Consider the following 5,888-nt stretch of genomic DNA (forward strand, 5'->3'; position numbering starts at 1 on the left):
AAATTGTTCAAAATTAAATTTTGTTCAAATTTAAAAAACGGAAAAATTTAATAAAATTGTCAAATCAGAAATTCTCGATTTTAAATTTTAAAGTTCAGATTTTAAAATTTTCATTTTTTAAAATATTCAAATTATAAAAAATAAACAGAAAGAAAAGAAACGAAAAAAGAAAACGTTACCTGATGCTGTTGGGCCGGCCCAGCAAGCCACATCGGACCACCTGAAATGAAAACAGGCAGCCGGGTTCGTGGACCGGGCCCAACAACGGCCAGGGGGTGTGCGGCTCCTCACTTTGCCACCGACCAGGTCGGTGTAAAGCAACACCCGGAGACGCTGGCTACGTTGGACCAGTTGAAGACGCTGGCGCAGTCGGGCTGGACGACAGGGAGAGCCCACCAGGCGATGGCGGCCCGTCTGGATCGGACGACCCAGTAGCAGAGCCTGGGCTGGCCGGGACACGCGCGGAGGCCACATCCGGGGAGCCATCAGGCGGATCGAGTTGCATGGATGCACTGGATCCCGATCGAAGCAGATGCATGCAACGATGGTTCGTCAATGTGAAGCTGCATACCACGACCTGTTCCTGCGCCATAACTAGGAAGTAACACAGGGGAATATGCAGAATCATTAAATTGACCAGGTAGGCAGGGAGTGGAGGACGTGGGAGTATTTGTGTCAACGGATGGAAGACTAGCAAATGGAAAATTGGACTCATCAAATACGACATCGCGGGAAATGTAAATGCGACTAGTCAGAATATGGAGACATTTGTATCCTTTGTGAAGAGAGCTATACCCAAGAAAAACACATTTTTTGGATCTAAACTCAAGTTTTCGATTGTTATATGGACGGAGATGAGGCCAACAAGCACCCCCAAAAACCTTGAAACAGGTATAATCGGGAACCTCGTCTAAGAGACGTTCGAGTGGAGTTTTCATGTTAACGACTCGAGTAGGAAGACGATTAATAAGAAAACATACTGTTGAGAATGCAGCACTCCAAAAGCGAAACGGAATCGAAGCATGAGCGAGAAGAGTGAGACCAGTTTCGACAATATGGCGGTGTTTGCGCTCAGCGGTACCGTTTTGTTGATGTGTGTGGGGGCAAGATACTCTATGCACAATACCAAGGTCCGAGAAGAATTTGTTGAGCTTAATGTACTCGCCACCCCAATCCGTTTGAACATGTATAATTTTATGATTCAAAAGACGCTCAACATGTCGTTGGAATTGAAGGAACACTTGAAACACATCAGATTTTTGTTTGAGGAAATACAACCATGTAAAACGACTATAGGCATCAACAAAACTGACATAATATTTGTGTCCACTAACAGAAATTTGGGCAGGGCCCCACACATCTGAATGAATTAGCTCAAGGGGAGCTTTTATTGCATGGCTAGAAATAGGAAAAGGCAATTGGTGACTTTTGCCTTGCTGACATGCATTATTACGACTGGACTCCGAAGGAAGATCACTATGATGTAGAATATGCTGGACCACCTGCGAAGCAGGATGACCGAAACGACAATGCCATTGTTCTCTAGACACTCGAATACTCCCAAAATATTGTTTAATTATTGGTGGCTTCAACGGATATAGGACACCATGACACCTCCCTCTAAGTAGAATTTCCCGCGTTGCTCGGTCCTTCACAAAAATATCATTTGGATGAATTCCACAAAAACAGGATTATCACGAGTGAGTTTCTTAACGGAAAGAAGACTACGAGTGACGGAAGGAACATGCAACACATTGGTGAGATGAAGGGAGTGAGATGGAGTTGGAAGGATGCCTTGGCCAATATGATGAATTTGCATACCTTCACCGTTGGCGGTGTGAACTTGGTCATGGCCATGGTAGGTTTCCCTCACGGCGAGCTTGTCGAGGTCGTTGGTGAGGTGGTCCGTAGCTCCCGTGTCGGCGTACCAGCTGGGGTCGACGGGGTATGATGGAGTATGTCCGTGACCTTCTGGAGCATGTGTGGCATCGGCGACTTGGCGAGAAGTGCCGCTACCGTTGTTCCCCACTCCGAGGAAGTCGCGCTTAAAGCGCTTGAAGCAGCGTGAGGCGATGTGCCCCACCTTGTCGCAAAGTTGGCACACCGGGCGATTGCCGATGCCGTTCCCCGATGAGTTGCCGGAGTAGTTTCCGCCGCTGCCGTTGGAGGGAGGTGCTGATGCAGGGGCGCGCGAGTAGCCGCCACCATTGGAGGAGTGGCCCCCTCCGCCGCTGCCGTTGAAGGAGTCGCCCCCTCCGCCGCTGTTGGAAGGTGGCTTGATCGGAGGCAGAGAACGACCATCAGAATGGTAGAACTTACCGCCACCGCCTGATTGCTTGGAGCCGAAGGAGAGGTTGGCGGAGAAGTGGCTGATGTCCGCCGCCTTGCGCCCTTCTATGCGGTACTCGGTGCTGAGGAGCTGCGCATACAGATCACGCAGCTGGATCGGCGTTGCGCGCGGCACCGTGACGACCTCGACCAAGGGGTCGTAGTCGTTGTCCAAGCCAGCAAGGAGATAGGAGATTATCTCTTCGTCCTCAAGTGGCTTCCCCATCGAGGCCATGGTGTCGCTGAGGGTTTTCACCCGGTTGAAGTAGACGGAGACCGGCATGTCTCCTTGTTTGATTGTGGATAGCCGGAAGTGGAGCTACATCGAGCGCGCTGTGGACTGCGACGCGAAGGCGTCCTCCAGGATGGTCCAGGCCTCCCTGGCCGTGATGGCGCTCATCAGCATGCCGACAACCGCGTCGTCCGCGTTGGTGAGGATGGCGGAGAGGAGCGCCTGATCTTGCTGCATCCAGGCCCGATACGCAGGGTTCGGGATTTCCTTCGGAGCTCCGGATTCAGCCGCCTGTGGGTTGGCGATGAGCTGGGACGGACATGGGAGCCGCCCGTTGATGAAGCCCATGAGGAGGTGGCTTTTGAGTACATGGACGACCTTTGTGCGCCAGAGGAGATAGTTCTCCGCCGACAGCTTGAGGGTGACGACGGTGGCGAAGTTGAACGGGCCATCGGACGATTACGAGCCGCCGCCAGAGCTTGAGGCGAAGTTGCCGGAGAGACCGCTCGAGAAGAAGCTGGTCGCGTCATCAGCGGTTGATGAGGAAGAGGCCGTGAAGAAAGACATTGCGGAAGGCGTGGAGTGGATGCGATCTACGCTCTTGATACCATGAAAGAAAATGAAACATAGAGGACTTTGGGGAGGCAATCGCACAGCTCTCCAGGGCCGGCCGTATGCTCTTTATATAATGGTTCAACAGATTACATCTTGTACAACACGTATGACAGCTAACTAGGATAACTATGTAAGTCTATCTCTACATCCGAACTCATTAGATATTAACAACTAATTTGGTTAGCAACTAACAATCCTATATAACTAAGAAGTTCATCCCCACTACCTATTTCTCTAAACATGCAGCTATGCCACCTCAGCAGGCCCACCACATCATGCCACATCAGCTTTTTTTTCTAGCCCCAAAGCATACAAGTAATCTTCTATGACAGATAGCACATACAGTTATTGATTCGATCGGCAATCAATTATTAGTCACCACCACCGCAAGATATTCAACTCCTTCAGTTGGTAATTTGCCAATGAATTGTATTAAACTGCTAAGCCTCTTTTGAGCTTCCGCAATCAATTTTCAGCCACCACCACCGCGAGATAGCAGTGAACGATTACCGACTCTTCAGTTGGTAATTTGTCAGTTAATTGTATTAAACCGCTAAGCATCTCTTGAGCTTCATATTCCTCATTTATGCATGGCTAAGCTAAGCTTGCAGTTTATAAATTCACCATACCATGGACCGGTTGCTTGCTTGTGCGGCTGTGTACAGTCTAGCTTCGCCGTCCGGATACTTTACCTCACCTCCACTACTACAGAGCCGAGTTTTTGGCGCATGGCTGGCGGCCGGCGACGTCGGCGAGCGTCGGCAGAGAGAGACGTGCCGTCTGCGTGTTTGAAAGTGTATTTCATTTTGGGGAAGACAAAGCACCAGCACGATGCCATCATCTTCGTCTGGGGCCTCCTTGACATGTCAACCAAGCGAAGAGAATAGATGACTTTGACAAGAGAAGAGAATATGGGCATAGAACCTCGCCAGCAATCAGCGTGGTGGTGTGGTGCCTCCTTGACATGTCAACCAAGCGACACCTCCTGGAGCTGATTACTAAGGCTGACCGGGATCTACTCTTGCAAATTCTGGATCACTACAAACGTGTATGGTTTGATTGATTTTCTTTGTAGGAACCTCTGCCCTCAGCGTCCATCATGGTGGTGTGCTGTAAGCTAACCAGGTACTTCTCGCCTGGATGCATGATACGAGACCCCAAATTATGAATTTATGGGACTGGTAAGAAAACCTTAGTTGTCTTAGTCTGTGATATTCCATACCTTTCCCCTGATTTCTCATCTTCATTGCTGATTTACATACTAACACATGTCAGCATGTTTTATTAACACATGAATGGCTTATCATCGATGTTTAATTGCTTATGTTTACCAGTTTGCTTTCAAGGACAATGCAGGTCAGGTCGGTATACCTCTTGAAGCCAACAACATCCATTATGTACATAGAAATCCGACATCCTTAGAAAAGTTGACAACTCATTTTCAGCGTTGGGGATTTGATGTATCATGTATGGCGTCTCATCACTTATGGTTTAGAAAAGTTGGGTATTCATGTTTGAGAAAGTGAATATGTTTTACACTATTATTTGTTCTTTACTTGAGCCCACGTAGCGAAGGTAAATGTTCCAAGTATTTAATTTTCTGAAGTTATTTGATAGAGAAGTGTTTGTTTTTGTTGTTTTTCACTTTTAGAAAAAAGTTCATTCGGATTCTATAATAAAAGTATTATTTATGTTCTTCACCAACTTTTCCTATTTTTAGTTTAACACATCACATTTTCACTTTCAACCTAGGTAACATGAATGACCGACTTTTAATGGATTATACGTAGTGACTTAATAATGTTGCATTCAGGCACAAGGAGGTATCTTCGTGCTAGAAATTTTTGGCGATGTTTTATTAATCTTGCTTTCACTTATTTGTCTCCTTTTGATTTTACTAGCAAAAGTGCCCGTGCGTTGCACCGGGATAAACTATCAAAACCAGGTTCCTATATGCCGAAGTGTCACGTTTTGTCCGGAGGAGACAATCATGTTTTGATTGATATTTTTCAACTTCATAGGGCGTTCCTATATGCCGAAGTGTCCTGTTTTGTCCGTGCGTGTTGAACTGGAAGAGGAGATAATCATGTTTTGATTGAGCGTAGCGTCAGGTCAACCAAGTATAGAGCTGGTTGGAACTTTACCTCTTTTAGTTCCCTTTTAGTTATCCGATAATCCTTTCTTGACCGTTCAATTAGCTCACACCATTATCCGATAATCCTTTCTTAGTCCACACTCCACACCCATCATTTCCGTTTAAACATGCATCCAGAGCTCACGACCAATCTCGTCTCGTTTAATGACGGATGTGCACACCAAGGCACGCAGCCCAAATTCTTGACCGTTCAATTAGCTCACACCATACACGGCTGTTTAATGATTTCCTGTTCTGCTTGCTGATATTCAGGCAACTTGTCAACGTATATAAACCGGTGAAGCTAGATGTAAGGTAGCAGTATGGGACTAAATCTGAGTTTCGTGATTGTTCTATATCTAAACTGTTGAATCCACGGTGGACTTTATCTGCACCTTCTGTCTGTTTTTAATTTAATGGGCCCTAACCCAATAACTATTTGGCTTATTTTACCAATTTTTTGGTCCGCTCGAGTGCTAGTGCAAAAACGCCAGGACATAGCCCACGTGTTACCAGGTCAGCCTAGTTGGGACCCACCATCTATCTCCATCCATCCCAATCCGTTAATGTACTGTTGTC

The 5,888-nt window shown here is 46.9% G+C and overlaps 1 non-coding gene across 1 annotated transcript; it reads right to left on the minus strand.

Annotated features, from left to right (window-relative positions):
- Positions 1 to 2,403: 2,403 nt before the first annotated feature.
- Positions 2,404 to 2,545, minus strand: LOC124693873. The gene has a single exon (XR_007000319.1). It is a non-coding gene; the product is annotated as a small nucleolar RNA Z247 (small nucleolar RNA).
- Positions 2,546 to 5,888: the final 3,343 nt, after the last annotated feature.

Source organism: Lolium rigidum, chromosome 2, assembly GCF_022539505.1.
Source record: "Lolium rigidum isolate FL_2022 chromosome 2, APGP_CSIRO_Lrig_0.1, whole genome shotgun sequence".
Classification (NCBI taxonomy): domain Eukaryota; kingdom Viridiplantae; phylum Streptophyta; class Magnoliopsida; order Poales; family Poaceae; genus Lolium; species Lolium rigidum.